General features: G+C 50.1%; 2 protein-coding genes across 2 annotated transcripts in view; one reads left to right on the forward strand and one right to left on the reverse strand.

The window, feature by feature from the left end:
* CASP3 (caspase 3) overlaps positions 1 to 12,307 on the reverse strand; it is a 36,174-nt gene extending 23,867 nt beyond the window's left edge. The window contains exon 1 of the mRNA XM_038755248.1: positions 12,180 to 12,307. The gene's annotated coding sequence lies outside the window, so the exon portion shown is untranslated. The remainder of the gene's footprint in view (positions 1 to 12,179) is intronic.
* Positions 12,308 to 12,743: 436 nt separating this feature from the next.
* Positions 12,744 to 17,060, forward strand: part of PRIMPOL (primase and DNA directed polymerase) — a 51,194-nt gene continuing 46,877 nt past the window's right edge. The window contains exon 1 of the mRNA XM_038755297.1: positions 12,744 to 13,002. The gene's annotated coding sequence lies outside the window, so the exon portion shown is untranslated. The remainder of the gene's footprint in view (positions 13,003 to 17,060) is intronic.

Genomic DNA, 17,060 nt, shown 5'->3' on the forward strand with positions numbered 1-17,060 from the left:
TTATTTTTTAATGGCATGTGTTAAGCACTTACTATGTCCAGGCACTGTACTAAGCACCGGGGTGACAAATACCATCACTACTGTTGCCCCTACCAACTGTCTGCTGCCCTGCAAATGAGAGTTAAGAGCACCTAAGCTACCAGGGTGAGTGGGAAGGGAAAAGGGGAATACCTAGGGGAAACCCAGGAACCACAGACCCGCTATTTTTAATTTTATTTTTTTTTGATGGCATGTGTTAAGCACTTCCTATGTCCAGGCACTGTACTAAGCACCGGGGTGACAAATACCATCATTATTGTTGCCCCATCAACTGTCTGTTGCCCTGTAAATGTGAGTTAAGAGCACCTAGCTATCAGGGTGAGTGGGAAGGGAAAAGGGGAAACCCAGGAACCACAGACCCGCTATTTTTAATTTTATTTTTTTTAATGGCATGTGTTAAGCACTTACTACGTCCAGGCACTGTACTAAGCACTGGGGTGACAAATAGCATCATTATTGTTGCCCCTACCAACTGTCTGCTGCCCTGCAAATGTGAGTTAAGAGCACCTAGCTACAAGGGTGAGTGGGAAGGGAAAAGGGGAATACAGGAACCACAGACCCGCTAGTTTTAATTTTATTTTTTTTTAATGGCATGTGTTAAGCACTTACTATGTCCAGACACTGTACTAAGCACTGGGGTGACAAATACCATCATTATTGTTGCCCCTACCAACTGCCTGCTGCCCTGCAAATGTGAGTTAAGAGCACCTAAGTTACCAGGGTGAGTGGGAAGGGAAAAGGGGAATACAGGAACCACAGACCCGCTATTTTCAATTTTATTTTTTTTAATGGCATGTGTTAAGCACTTACTATGTCCAGGCACTGTACTAAGCACCGGGGTGACAAATAGCATCATTATTGTTGCCCCTACCAACTGCCTGCTGCCCTGCTAATGTGAGTTAAGAGCACCTAGCTACCAGGGTGAGTGGGAAGGGAAAAGGGGAAACCCAGGAACCACAGACCCGCTATTTTTAATTTTATTTTCTTTTAATAGCATGTGTTAAGCACTTACTATGTCCAGGTACTGTACTAAGCACCAGATTGACAAATACCATCATTATTGTTGCCCCTACCAACTGTCTGCTGCCCTGCAAATGTGAGTTAAGAGCACCTAAGTTACCAGGGTGAGTGGGAAGGGAAAAGGGGAATACAGGAACCACAGACCCGCTATTTTTAATTTTATTTTTTTTTAATGGCATGTGTTAAGCACTTACTGTGTCCAGGCACTGTACTAAGCACCGGGGTGACAAATACCATCATTATTGTTGCCCCTACCAACTGTCTGTTGCCCTGTAAATGTGAGTTAAGAGCACCTAAGCTACCAGGGTGAGTGGGAAGGGAAAAGGGGAAACCCAGGAACCACAGACCCGCTATTTTTAATTTTATTTTTTTTTAATGGCATGTGTTAAGCACTTCTTATGTCCAGGAACTGTACTAAGCACCGGGGTGGACACAAGCTAATCGGGTTGGACGCTGTCCCTGTCCCACATGGAGCTCAAATTTTACCGATGAGGAAACTGAGGCCCAGAGAAGTGAAGTGACTTGCTCAAGGTCACACAGCAGACAAGTAGGACAGTGCTTTGCACATAGTAAGCGCTTTGTGTGACTTTGGGCAAGTCACTTCACTTCTCTGGGCCTCAGTTCCCTCATCTGTAAAATGGGGATTAAGACTGTGAGCCCCACGAGGGACAACCTGATCACCTTGTAACCTCCCCAGCGCTTAGAACAGTGCTTTGCACGTAGTAAGCGCTTAATAAATGCCATTATTATTATTATTATTATTATTATTATTAACAAATACCATTAAAAAAAAAGTGTCGGAGCTGGGGATTAGAACCCATGACCTTCTACCAGGCCCAGCTTCTATCCACTAGGCCGTGCTGCTTTTCACCTGATAATTGTGGTATTTGTTAAGGGCTTACTATGTGCCAGACACTGTACTAAGCGCTGAGGTGGAGTCAAGTAAATTGGGTTCAGTGCCACAGTCAGCCGTGATGAGACAGCCACAAGCCATGACGCCAAGTGAAGCAGCGTGGCTCAGTGGAAAGAGCCCGGGCTTGGGAGTCGGAGGTCATGGGTTCTAATCCCGCCTCCGCCGCTTGCCAGCTGGGTGACTTTGGGCAAGTCGCTTCACTTCTCTGGGCCTCAGTTCCCTCATCTGGAAAATGGGGGTGAAGACTGTGAACCCCCCCTCCCCACCCCCGGTGGGACAACCTGATCACCTTGTAACCTCCCCAATGCTTAGAACAGTGCTTTGCACATAGTAAGTGCCTAATAAATGCCGTCATTATTATTCTCTGTGCCTCAGTTCCCTCATCGGGAAAATGGGGGTGACGACTGGGAGCCCCACGGGGGACAACCTGATCACCCTGAATCCCTCCCAGGGCTTAGAAGAGTGCTTAGCACATAGTAAGCGCTTAACAAATACCATTATTATACTATTCTTATACTGCTATTATACTATTATTATTATAATAGCACTAATGGTGGAATTTGTTAACTGGAAGCAGCATGGCCCAACTGACTGGTGGATAAAGCTCAGGCCTGGGGGTCAGAATAATAATAATAATAATGATGGCATTTATTAAGCGCTTACTATGTGCAAAGCACTGTACTAAGCGCTGGGGAGGTTACAAAGTGATCAGGTTGTCCCACGGGGAAGCTCCCAGTCTTAATCCCCATTTTCCAGGTGAGGGAACTGAGGCCCAGAGAAATGAAGTGACTTGCCCAAAGTCACACAGCTGACAACTGGCAGGGCCGGGATTTGAACCCATAATAATAATAATAATGATGATGGCATTTATTAAGCGCTTACTATGTGCAAAGCACTGTTCTAAGCACCGGGGAGGATACAAGGTGATCAGGCTGTCCCTCGTGGGGCTCACAGTCTTCATCCCCATTTTACAGAGGAGGGAACTGAGGCCCAGAGAATAATAATAATAATAATGATGATGGCATTTATTAAGCGCTTACTATGTGCAAAGCACTGTTCTAAGCGCCGGGGAGGATACAAGGTGATCAGGCTGTCCCTCGTGGGGCTCACAGTCTTCCTCCCCATTTTACAGAGGAGGGAACTGAGGCACAGAGAATAATAATAATAATAATAATAATAATAATAATAATAATAATGATGGCATTTATTAAGCGCTTACTATGTGCAAAGCACTGTTCTAAGCGCCGGGGAGGATAGAAGGTGATCAGGCTGTCCCTCGTGGGGCTCACAGTCTTCATCCCCATTTTACAGAGGAGGGAACTGAGGCAGAGAAGAATAATAATAATAATGACCTCTGACTCCAAAGCCCGGGCTCTTTCCATTGCTTCGGAAGGACCTGGGTTCTAATTCATTCAGTCATTCATCCAGTCGTATTTCTTGAGCGCTCACTGTGTGCAGAGCACTGTACTAAGCGCCTGGCCACATCTAGAAACAGTCCCTACCCAACAATGGGCTTTCCAGGCTTCCGCTCTCATCAATTCCTTGCTTTAGAGTTGGGTAGGGACCGTCTCTATATGTTGCCAATTTGTACTTTCCAAGCGCTTAGTACAGTGCTCTGCACATAGTAAGCGCTCAATAAATACGATTGATGATGATGATGATCTTCCCCCCCGACTCTCCCTCCTCCTCATCTCCCTGTTTTCCCATTCCCACTGAGGAGCGCGGGATTGGGAGTTGGAAGACCTGGGTTCTAGGCCCGGCTTCGCCACTTGCTTGCGGGGCAAGTGACGACTCACCTGTGCCTCAGTTTCCCCCGTCCGTAAAGTGAAGACACCTGGGCTATTAGACCGAGGCAGGGAACAGGGACCGTTCCGATCTGATGAGGGTTTGGCACCGGGTAAGCAGCTAAATCATGGTACTTGTTAAGCGCCTATGTGTCAGGCACTGTTTAATCAATCCTATTCTGTTTGCTGAGCTATGTACTAAGTGCCTGGGCGTGTACTAGATAGCAATAAACGGACACATTCCCAGCCCACGAGGAGCTCTAAAGGATGAGGTGGATAACAAGCTAATCAGGGTGGACACGATCCCTGCCCCACATGTAATAATCATAAATGATAATAATGATGGCATTTGTTAAGCGCTTAATACGTGCAAAACCCTGTTCTAAGCTCTGGGGAGGTTACAAGGTGATCAGGTTGTCCCACTGGGGGCTCACAGTCTTCATTCCCATTTTCCAGATGAGGTCACTGAGGCCCAGAGAAGTGAAGTGACTTAATAATAATAATCATGGCATTTATTAAGCGCTTACTTAAGAGAAGAGCCCAGAGAAGTAGCATGGTTCAGTGGAAAGAGCCCGGGCTTTGGAGTCAGAGGTCATGGGTTCAAATCCCGACTCCGCCAACAGTCAGCCGGGTGACTTTGGGCAAGTCACTTCACTTCTCTGGGCCTCAGTTTCCTCATCCGTAAAATGGGGGTGAAGACTGTGAGCCCCCCCGTGGGACAACCTGATCACCTTGTAACCTCCCCAGTGCTTAGAACAGTGCTTTGCACATAGTAAGCGCTTAATAAATACCATTATTATTATCAAGTGACTTGCCCAAGGTCACACAGCTGACAAATGGCGGAGGCGGAATTAGAACCCATTACCTCTGACTCCCAAGCCCGGGCTCTTTCCACTGAGCCACGCTGCTTCCCTGGTAGTACACAGTCTTAAATCCCCATTTTCCAGAGGAGGAAACTGAGGCCCAGAGAAGTGAAACGACTTGCCCAAGCAGCTGACAAGAAGCAGCATGGCATAGCGGGCAGGGGAGTCGGAGGGTCATGGGTTCTAATCCCAGCTCTGCCACTTGTCTGCTGTGTGGCCTTGGGCAAGTCACTTCACTTCTCTGGGCCTCAGTTCCCTCATCTGGAAAATGGGGATTAAGACTGTGAGCCCCATGTGGGACAACCTGATCACCTTGTAACCTCCCCAGCGCTTAGAACAGTGCTTTGCACAGAGTAAGCGCTTAATAAATGCCATCATAATTATTATTATTGTCTGCTGTGTGGCCTTGGGCAAGTCACTTCACTTCTCTGGGCCTCAGTTACCTCATCTGTAAAATGGGGATGAAGACTATGAGCCCCACGTGGGTCAACCTGATCACTTTGTAACCTCCCCAGCGCTTAGAACAGTGCTTTGCACATTGTAAGCGCTTAATAAATGCCATCATTATTATTATTATTGTCTGCTGTGTGGCCTTGGGCAAGACACTTCACTTCTCTGGGCCAGTTCCCTCATCTGTAAAATGGGGACTAAGACTGTGAGCCCCACGTGGGTCAACCTGGTCACTTTGTAACCTCCCCAGTGCTTAGAACAGTGTGTTGCACATAGTAAGCGCTTAATAAATGCCATTATTATTATTATTATTCTTGTCTGCTGTGTGGCAGAACAGTGCTTTGCACATAGTAAGCGCTTAATAAATGCCATCATTATTATTATTCTTGTCTGCTGTGTGGCAGAACAGTGCGTCGCACATAGTAAGCGCTTAATAAATGCCATCATTATTATTATTATTGTCTGCTGTGTGGCCTTGGGCAGGTCACTTCACTTCTCTGGGCCTCAGCTCCCTCATCTGTAAAATGGGGATTAAGACTGTGAGCCCCACGCGGGACAACCTCATCGCCTTGTAACCTCCCCAGCGCTTAGAACAGTGCTTTGCACATCATAAGCGCTTAATAAATGCCATTATTATTATTATTATTATTGTCTGCTGTGTGGCAGAACAGTGCGTCGCACATAGTAAGCGCTTAATAAATGCCATCATTATTATTATTATTGTCTGCTGTGTGGCAGAACAGTGCGTCGCACATAGTAAGCGCTTAATAAATGCCATCATCATTATTATTATTGTCTGCTGTGTGGCCTTGGGCAAGTCACTTCACTTCTCTGGGCCTCAGTTACCTCATCTGTAAAATGGGGATTAAGACTATGAGCCCCACGTGGGTCAACCTCATCACTTTGTAACCTCCCCAGCGCTTAGAACAGTGCGTCGCACATAGTAAGCGCTTAATAAATGCCATCATCATTATTATTATTGTCTGCTGTGTGGCCTTGGGCAGGTCACTTCACTGATCTGGGCCTCAGTTCCCTCATCTGTAAAATGGGGATGAAGACTGTGAGCCCCACGGGGGACAACCTCATCACCTTGTATCCTCCCCAGAGCTTAGAACAGTGCTTTGCACATCATCAGCGCTTAATAAATGCCATCATCATTATTATTATTATTGTCTGCTGTGTGGCCTTGGGCAGGTCACTTCTCTGGGCCTCAGTTCCCTCATCTGTAAAATGGGGATGAAGACTGTGAGCCCCACGTGGGTCAACCTGATCACTCTGTAACCTCCCCAGCGCTTAGAACAGTGCTTTGCACATCGCAAGCGCTTAATAAATGCCATCATCATTATTACTATTGTCTGCTGTGTGGCCTTGGGCAAGTCACTTCACTCCTCCAACTTGTACTTCCCAAGCGCTTAGTCCAGTGCTCTGCACACAGTAAGCGCTCAATAAATATGATTGATTGATTCTCTGGGCCTCAGTTCCCTCATCTGTCAAATGGGGATGAAGACTGTGAGCCCCCCGTGGGACCACCTGATCACCTTGTATCCCCCCCAGCGCTTAGAACAGTGCTTTGCACATAGTAAGCGCTTAACAAATGCCATTATTATTATTATTATCATCATCATCATCAATCGTATTTATTGAGCGCTTACTATGTGCAGAGCACTGTACTAAGCGCTTGGGAAGTACAAATTGGCAACATCTAGAGACGGTCCCTACCCAACAGTGGGCTCACAGTCTAAAAGGGGGAGACGGAGAACAAAACCAAACATACTCACAAAATAAAATAAATAGAATAGATAGGTACAAATAAAATAAATAAATAGAGTAAAAAATATGTACAAACATATATACAGGTGCTGTGGGGAAGGGATTATTCCCTAATATTATTATTATTATTATTATTATGAGCCCCATAGGGGGACAGGGACCGTGTCCAACTCGATTTGCTTATACCCACCCCAGCGTTTAGTACAGTGCCTGACACTGTAAATAAATAAATATATATATATATATATATAAATAAATAAGTAAATAAATACGATTGATGATGACACACAGTAAGCGCTTAACAAATACCAAAGTTATTATTCTCCTCTGATCCCGGGCCGGTCTTGGTTGTGGACGTAGTAGACCCCAGGCGTCCTCCACCCTCCCCGCCATTCATTCATTCATTCATTCATCCAACCGTATTTATGGAGCGCTTACTGGGAACACTGTACTGAGCGCCTGGAAAGTACAATTCACCAACAAAGACGGACAATCCCTGGGGAGACCGACATCCAAACAAGTAAATAGGCATCAGCGGCATCATTATAAAGAAATAAAATTATGGATAAATCCACATCATTGTTAAAAATAAAAATGCAATTATAATTATGGCTATGTCCATATATAGACAAGGGCTGTGGGGCAGGGGCACACAAAAGGCATTCAGTCATTCAATCGTATTTATTGAACGCTTACTGTGTGCGGAGCACTGTACTAAGCGCTTGGAAAGTGCAATTCGGCAACAACTTGGGGTTACTGCGTGCGGGGCACTGTACTAAGCGCTTGGAAAATGCAATTCGACAACAACTAGGGCTTACTGCGTGCGGGGCACTGTACTAAGCGCTTGGAAAGTGCAATTCGGCAACAACTAGGGCTTACTGGGTGCGGGGCACTGTACTAAGCGCTTGGAAAGTGCAGTTCGGCAACAAATAGGGTTTACTGTGTGCGGAGCACTGTACTAAGCGCTTGGAAAGTGCAATTAGGCAACAACGAGGGTTTACTGCGTGCGGGGCACTGTACTAAGCGTTTGGAAAGTGCAATTCGGCAACAACTAGGGTTTACTGCGTGCGGGGCACTGTACTAAGCGCTTGGAAAGTGCAATTCGGCAATAACTAGGGCTTACTGCGTGCGGGGCACTGTGCTAAGCGTTTGGAAAGTGCAATTCGGCAACAACTAGGGCTTACTGTGAGCGGAGCTCTGTACTAAGCGCTTGGAAAGTGGAATTCGGCAACAACTAGGGTTTACTGTGTGCGGAGCACTGTACTAAGCGCTTGAAAAGTGCAATTCGGGAACAAATAGCAATTACTGCGTGCAGAACACTGTATTAAGCGCTTGGAAAGTGCAATTTGTCAACAACTAGGGCTTACTGGGTGCGGGACACTGTACTAAGCGCTTGGAAAGTGCAATTTCGGCAACAAATAGCAATTACTGCATGCGGAGCACTGTACTAAGCGCTTGGAAAGTGCAATTCGGCAACAACTAGGGTTTACTGCGTGCGGGGCACTGTACTAAGCCCTTGGAAAGTGCAATTCGGCAACAACTAGGGCTTACTGGGTGCGGGGCACTGTACTAAGCGCTTGGAAAGTGCAATTCGGCAACAAATAGGGCTTACTGTGAGCGGAGCTCTGTACTAAGCGCTTGGAAAGTGCAATTCGGCAACAACTAGGGTTTACTGGGTGCGGAGCACTGTGCTAAGCGCTTGGAAAGTGCAATTCGGCAACAACTAGGGCTTACTGGGTGCGGAGCACTGTACTAAGCGCTTGGAAAGTGCAATTCGGCAACAACTAGGGCTTACTGCGTGCGGAGCACTGTACTAAGCGCTTGGAAAGTGCAATGCGGCAACAACTAGGGTTTACTACGTGCGGGGCACTGTACTAAGCGCTTGGAAAGTGCAATTCGGCAACAACGAGGGTTTACTGCGTGCGGAGCACTGTACTTGGGAAGCATTGTACTTCCCAAGCGCTTAGTACAGTGCTCTGCACACAGTAAGCGCTCAATAAATACGATTGATTGATTGATTGATTACTAAGCGCCTGGAAAGTGCAATTCGGCAACAACTAGGGTTTACTGCGTGCGGGGCACTGTACTAAGCGCTTGGAAAGTGTAATTCGGCAACAACGAGGGTTTACTGCGTGCGGAGCACTGTACTTGGGAAGCATTGTACTTCCCAAGCGCTTAGTACAGTGCTCTGCACACAGTAATTGCTCAATAAATATGATTGATTGATTGATTGATTAATACTAAGCGCCTGGAAAGTGCAATTCGGCAACAACTAGGGTTTACTGCGTGCGGGGCACTGTACTAAGCGCTTGGAAAGTGCAATTCGACAACAAATAGGGCTTACTGCGTGAGGAGCACTGTACTAAGCGCTTGGAAAGTGCAATTTGGCAACAAATAGGGTTTACTGTGTGCGAAGCATTGTACTAGGGAAGCATTGCACTTCCCAAGCGCTTAGTACAGTGCTCTGCACACAGTAAGCGCTCAATAAATACGATTGATTGATTGATTGATTACTAAGCGCCTGGAAAGTGCAATTCGGCAACAACTAGGGTTTACTGCGTGCGGGGCACTGTACTAAGCGCTTGGAAAGTGCAATGCGGCAACAACTAGGGCTTACTGGGTGCGGAGCACTGTACTGAGCGCTTGGAAAGTGCAATTCGGCAACAACTAGGGTTTATTGCGTGCGGGGCACTGTGCTAAGCGCTTGGAAAGTGCAATTCGGCAACAACTAGGGTTTACTGCGTGCGGGGCACTGTACTAAGCGCTTGGAAAGTGCAATTCGGCAACAACTAGGGTTTACTGGGTGCGGAGCACTGTGCTAAGCGCTTGGAAAGTGCAATTCGGCAACAACTAGGGTTTACTGCGTGCGGGGCACTGTACTAAGCGCTTGGAAAGTGCAATTCGGCAACAACTAGGGCTTACTGGGTGCGGGGCACTGTACTAAGCGCTTGGAAAGTGCAATTCGGCAACAACGAGGGTTTACTGCGTGCGGAGCACAGTACTTGGGAAGCATTGTACTTCCCAAGCGCTTAGTACAGTGCTCTGCACACAGTAAGCGCTCAATAAATACGATTGATTGATTGATTGATTGATTACTAAGCGCCTGGAAAGTGCAATTCGGCAACAACTAGGGTTTATTGCGTGCGGAGCACTGTACTGAGCGCTTGGAAAGTGCAATTCGGCAACAACTAGGGTTTACTGCGTGCGGGGCACTGTACTAAGCGCTTGGAAAGTGCAATTCGGCAACAACTAGGGCTTACTGGGTGCGGGGCACTGTACTAAGCGCTTGGAAAGTGCAATTCGGCAACAAATAGGGCTTACTGTGAGCGGAGCTCTGTACTAAGCGCTTGGAAAGTGCAATTCGGCAACAACTAGGGTTTACTGGGTGCGGAGCACTGTGCTAAGCGCTTGGAAAGTGCAATTCGGCAACAACTAGGGCTTACTGGGTGCGGAGCACTGTACTAAGCGCTTGGAAAGTGCAATTCGGCAACAACTAGGGCTTACTGCGTGCGGAGCACTGTACTAAGCGCTTGGAAAGTGCAATGCGGCAACAACTAGGGTTTACTACGTGCGGGGCACTGTACTAAGCGCTTGGAAAGTGCAATTCGGCAACAACGAGGGTTTACTGCGTGCGGAGCACTGTACTTGGGAAGCATTGTACTTCCCAAGCGCTTAGTACAGTGCTCTGCACACAGTAAGCGCTCAATAAATACGATTGATTGATTGATTACTAAGCGCCTGGAAAGTGCAATTCGGCAACAACTAGGGTTTACTGGGTGCGGGGCACTGTACTAAGCGCTTGGAAAGTGTAATTCGGCAACAACGAGGGTTTACTGCGTGCGGAGCACTGTACTTGGGAAGCATTGTACTTCCCAAGCGCTTAGTACAGTGCTCTGCACACAGTAATTGCTCAATAAATATGATTGATTGATTGATTGATTAATACTAAGCGCCTGGAAAGTGCAATTCGGCAACAACTAGGGTTTACTGCGTGCGGGGCACTGTACTAAGCGCTTGGAAAGTGTAATTCGGCAACAACGAGGGTTTACTGCGTGCGGAGCACTGTACTTGGGAAGCATTGTACTTCCCAAGCGCTTAGTACAGTGCTCTGCACACAGTAATTGCTCAATAAATATGATTGATTGATTGATTGATTAATACTAAGCGCCTGGAAAGTGCAATTCGGCAACAACTAGGGTTTACTGCGTGCGGGGCACTGTACTAAGCGCTTGGAAAGTGCAATTCGACAACAAATAGGGCTTACTGCGTGAGGAGCACTGTACTAAGCGCTTGGAAAGTGCAATTTGGCAACAAATAGGGTTTACTGTGTGCGAAGCATTGTACTAGGGAAGCATTGCACTTCCCAAGCGCTTAGTACAGTGCTCTGCACACAGTAAGCGCTCAATAAATACGATTGATTGATTGATTGATTACTAAGCGCCTGGAAAGTGCAATTCGGCAACAACTAGGGTTTACTGCGTGCGGGGCACTGTACTAAGCGCTTGGAAAGTGCAATGCGGCAACAACTAGGGCTTACTGGGTGCGGAGCACTGTACTGAGCGCTTGGAAAGTGCAATTCGGCAACAACTAGGGTTTATTGCGTGCGGGGCACTGTGCTAAGCGCTTGGAAAGTGCAATTCGGCAACAACTAGGGTTTACTGCGTGCGGGGCACTGTACTAAGCGCTTGGAAAGTGCAATTCGGCAACAACTAAGGCTTACTGGGTGCGGAGCACTGTGCTAAGCGCTTGGAAAGTGCAATTCGGCAACAACTAGGGTTTATTGCGTGCGGGGCACTGTACTAAGCGCTTGGAAAGTGCAATTCGGCAACAACTAGGGCTTACTGGGTGCGGGGCACTGTACTAAGCGCTTGGAAAGTGCAATTCGGCAACAACGAGGGTTTACTGCGTGCGGAGCACAGTACTTGGGAAGCATTGTACTTCCCAAGCGCTTAGTACAGTGCTCTGCACACAGTAAGCGCTCAATAAATACGATTGATTGATTGATTGATTGATTACTAAGCGCCTGGAAAGTGCAATTCGGCAACAACTAGGGTTTATTGCGTGCGGAGCACTGTACTGAGCGCTTGGAAAGTGCAATTCGGCAACAACTAGGGTTTACTGCGTGCGGGGCACTGTACTAAGCGCTTGGAAAGTGCAATTCGGCAACAACTAGGGCTTACTGGGTGCGGGGCACTGTACTAAGCGCCTGGAAAGTGCAATTCGGCAACAACTAGGGCTTACTGCGTGCGGGGCACTGTACTAAGCGCCTGGAAAGTGCAATTCGGGAACAAAGCGGGGGGCGGGGATGGGATGGGACACGCGGGAAGCCAGGACACTCACCGACCCGCCGGACGCTCCGAATCCGCTCCGGGTCCACTCGAAGTCCGCTCCGGGTCCTCTCGGCGTCCACTACGAGTCCGCTCCGGGTCCGCTCGAAGTCCACTCCGGGTCAGCTCTGAGTCCAATCCGGGTCAGCACCGAGTCCGCTCCGGGTCCTCACGGAGTCCGCTCCGGGTTCGCTTCGAGTCCAATCCGGGTCCGCTCGGAGTCCACTCCGGGTCAGCTCTGAGTCCAATCCGGGTCAGCACCGAGTCCGCTCCGGGTCCTCTTGGAGTCCAATCCGGGTCCGCTCAAAGTCCACTCCGGGTCAGCACCGAGTCCGCTCCGGGTCCGCTCTGAGTCCAATCCGGGTCAGCACCGAGTCCGCTCCGGGTCCTCTTGGAGTCCACTCCGGGTCCGCTTCGAGTCCAATCCGGGTCCGCTCGGAGTCCACTCCGGGTCAGCTCTGAGTCCAATCCGGGTCAGCACCGAGTCCGCTCCGGGTCCTCTTGGAGTCCAATCCGGGTCCGCTCAAAGTCCACTCCGGGTCAGCACCCAGTCCGCTCCGGGTCCGCTCTGAGTCCAATCCGGGTCAGCACCGAGTCCGCTCCGGGTCCTCTTGGAGTCCACTCCGGGTCCGCTTCGAGTCCACTCCGGGTCCGCTTCGAGTCCAATCCGGATCAGCTCGGAGTCCACTCCGGGTCAGCACCGAGTCCGCTCCGGGTCCAATTCGGGTCAGTTCGGAGTCCAATCCGGGTCAGCTCCGAATCCGCTTCGGGTCCTCTTGGAGTCCACTCCAGGTCAGCTCTGAGTCCACTCCGGGTCCTCTTGGAGTCCACTCCAGGTCAGCTCCGAGTCCACTCCGGGTCCGCTCGCAGTCCGCTCCGGGTCCGCTGGGAGTCCGCTTCTAGTCCGCTCCGGATCCTCTTGGAGTCCGCTCCGGGTCCTCTCAGGGTCCGCTTAGAGTCCAATCCGGGTCCGCTTTGAGTCCGCTCCGGGTATGCTTCGGATCCGCTCCGGGTCCGCTTCGGATCCGCTCCGGGTGTGCTTCGGATCCGCTCCGGGTCCGCTTCGGATCCGCTTCGGGTCCGCTTCGACTCCAATCCGGGTCCGCTTCGAATCCGCTCCGGGTCCAACCTGGGTCCGCCCGGAGTCCGCTCCGGGTCCGCTGGGAGTCCACTTCGGATCAGCACCGAGTCCGCTCCGGATCCACTGGGAGTCCGCTCCGGGCCCTCCCGCCCACCCGCTCCGCGGTGCTCCGCTCTCAGCTCCCCAGCCGCGGGGGGAGGGAGGAAGAGCCACGGCGCGGCCCAAGCCCCGCCCCTTTCCCCGCCAAGCCCCGCCCCTTTCCCCGCCCCCTGCGCGCGCGCCGCCGGCCGGAAGCGGAGGCCGGTTTGCGCGCCAACCGTGAGGCGGGGCCTCGTGCCCTGAGGCGATTCACTCATTCATTCATTCAGTCCTATTTACTGAGCGCCTACTGTTGGCAGAGCACTGTGCTAAGCGCTTGGGAAGTCCAAGTTGGCAACATCTAGAGACGGTCCCTACCCAACAGCGGGCTCACAGTCTAAAAGGGGGAGACAGAGAACAAAACCAAACATATTAACAAAATAAAATAAATAGAATAGATATCATCATCATCATCAATCGTATTTATTGAGCGCTTACTGTGTGCAGAGCACTGGACTAAGCGCTTGGGTAGTCCAAGTTGGCAACATCTAGAGACAGTCCCTACCCCACAGTGGGCTCACAGTCTAAAAGGGGGAGACGGAGAACAAAACCAAACATACTAACAAAATAAAATAAATAGACTAGATATGGACAAGTAAAATAAGTAAATAAATAGAGTAATAAATCTGTACAAACATATATACATATATACAGGTGCTGTGGGGAAGGGAAGGAGGTTAGATGGGGGATGGAGGGGGGGACGAGGGGGAGAGGAAGCAAGGGGCTCAGTCTGGGAATCAATCAATCAATCAATCAATCGTATTTATTGAGCGCTTACTATGTTCAGAGCACTGTACTAAGCGCTTGGGAAGTACAAATTGGCATCACATAGAGACAGTCCCTACCCGATAGTGGGCTCACAGTCTAAAAGGGGGAGACAGAGAACAGAACCAAACATACCAACAAAATAAAATAAGTAGGATAGAAATGTACAAGTAAAATAAATAAATAAATAAATAAACAGAGTAATAAATATGTACAACCATATATACATATATACAGGTGCTGTGGGGAGGGGAAGGCGGTAAGGCGGGGGGATGGAGAGGGGGACGAGGGGGAGAGGAAAGAAGGGGCTCAATCTGGGAAGGCCTCCTGGAGGAGGTGAGCTCTCAGCAGGGCCTTGAAGGGAGGAAGAGAGCTAGCTTGGCGGATGGGCAGAGGGAGGGCATTCCAGGCCCGGGGGATGACGTGGGCCGGGGGTCGATGGCGGGACAGGCGAGAGCGAGGTACAGTGAGGAGATTAGTGGTGGAGGAGCGGAGGGTGCGGGCTGGGCAGTAGAAGGAGAGAAGGGAGGGGAGGTAGGAGGGGGCCAGGGGATGGACAGCCTTGAAGCCCAGGGTGAGGAGTCTCTGCCTGATGCGCAGATTGATCGGTAGCCATTGGAGGTTTTTGAGGAGGGGAGTGATATGTCCAGAGCGTTTCTGGACAAAGATAATCCGGGCAGCAGCATGAAGTATGGATTGAAGTGGAGAGAGACACGAGGATGGGAGATCAGAGAGAAGGCTAGTGCAGTAGTCCAGACGGGATAGGATGAGAGCTTGAATTAGCAGGGTAGCGGTTTGGATGGAGAGGAAAGGGCGGATCTTGGCAATGTTGCGGAGCTGAGACCGGCAGGTTTTGGTCACGGCTTGGATGTGAGGGGTGAATGGGAGAGCGGAGTCGAGGATGACACCAAGGTTGCGGGCTTGTGAGACGGGAAGGATGGTAGTGCCGTCAACAGAGATGGGAAAGTCAGGGAGAGGACAAGGTTTGGGAGGGAAGACAAGGAGCTCAGTCTTCGACATGTTGAGCTTTAGGTGGCGGGCGGACATCCAGATGGAGATGTCCTGAAGGCAGGAGGAGATGCGAGCCTGGAGGGAGGGGGAGAGAGCAGGGGCAGAGATGTAGATCTGGGTGTCATCAGCGTAGAGGTGATAGTTGAAGCCGTGGGAGCGAATGAGGTCACCAAGGGAGTGAGTGTAGATTGAGAACAGAAGGGGACCAAGCACTGAACCTTGGGGAACTCCCACAGTAAGAGGATGGGAGGGGGAGGAGGAGCCTGCAAAAGAGACTGAGAAAGAACGACCGGAGAGATAAGAGGAGAACCAGGAGAGGACGGAGTCTGTGAAGCCAAGGTCAGATAACGTGTTGAGGAGAAGGGGGTGGTCCACAGTGTCAAAGGCAGCTGAGAGGTCGAGGAGGATTAGGACAGAGTATGAGCCGTTGGATTTGGCAAGCAGGAGGTCATTGGTGACCTTTGAGAGCGCAGTTTCCGTGGAATGAAGGGGACGGAAGCCAGACTGGAGGGGGTCGAGGAGAGAGTTGTTGTTGAGGAATTCTAGGCAGCGCGTGTAGACAACTCGTTCAAGGAGTTTGGAAAGGAATGGTAGGAGGGATATGGGGCGATAACTAGAAGGTGAGGTGGGGTCAAGAGAGGGTTTTTTTAGGATGGGAGAGACATGGGCATGTTTGAAGGCAGAGGGGAAGGAACCAGTGGAGAGTGAGCGGTTGAAGATGGAAGTTAAGGAGGGGAGAAGGGATGGAGCGAGAGATTTCATAAGATGAGAGGGAATGGGGTCAGAAGCACAGGTGGCCGGAGTAGCACTTGAGAGGAGGGAGGAGAGTTCCTCTGAGGATACCGCTGGGAAGGATGGGAGAGTAGCAGAGAATGTTGAGAGCCGGGGGGTTGGAGAAAGGGGGGAAGAGACTTTGGGGAGGTCGGACCTGATGGATTTAATTTTGTTAATGAAGTAGGAGGCCAGATCGTTGGGGGTGAGGGAAGGAGGAGGGGGAGGAACCGGGGGCCTGAGAAGGGAGTTGAATGTACGGAAGAGCTGGCGGGGGGTGATGGGCATGGGTGTCAATAAGGGAGGAGAAATAGTTTTGTCTGGCAGAAGAGAGGGCTGAGTTAAGGCAGGAAAGGATAAACTTGAAGTGAACGAGGTTGGCATGGTGTTTAGACTTTCGCCAGCAGCGTTCGGCAGCTCGAGCATAAGAGCGAAGGAGGCGGACAGTGGCAGTGATCCAGGGCTGTGGGTTAGTGGTGCGAGAGCGGCGAAGGGAAAGGGGAGCGAGCGAGTCTAGCTGAGTAGAAAGGGTAGAGTTGAGAGCAGTAATCTGATCATCAAGACTGGGTAGAGAGGAGAGGGCGGCGAGGTGGGGTGTGAGGCGTTCCGAAAGATGGGTGGGGTCCAGAGAGCGGAGATCTCTGTGAGGGAGTAATACGGATTTACAGGGGAAAGGAGTGTGAGTGAGGAGGCAGGTGAGAAGATTATGATCAGAGAGAGGGATCACAGAGTTGGTGAGGGTGGACACAGTGCAGCGGTAGGAGATGATGAGGTCGAGGGTATGACCAAGTTGGTGAGTGGGTGAGGTGGGGTGGAGGAAGAGGTTGGCAGCGTCAAGGAGAGATAGAAGGCGGGCGGCAGAGGAGTCGTTAGGGATATCCATGTGGATATTGAAGTCTCCAAGGATCAGAGTGGGCATGGAGAAGGAGAGAAGGAATGTGAGGAAGGGGTCAAAGTCGTTAAAGAAGTTGGAAGTGGGGCCCGGAGGGCGGTAGATGACGGCTACAAGAATCTGGAGGGGGTGGTAGAGGCGAATAATGTGGGCTTCAAAGGAGGGGAAGGAAAGGGAAGGGGGAGGAGGGATAGTGCGAAAGCGACATTGGGGGGCGAGAAGGAAACCGACACCTC

This window comes from Tachyglossus aculeatus, chromosome 12, assembly GCF_015852505.1.
Source record: "Tachyglossus aculeatus isolate mTacAcu1 chromosome 12, mTacAcu1.pri, whole genome shotgun sequence".
Taxonomy (NCBI): domain Eukaryota; kingdom Metazoa; phylum Chordata; class Mammalia; order Monotremata; family Tachyglossidae; genus Tachyglossus; species Tachyglossus aculeatus.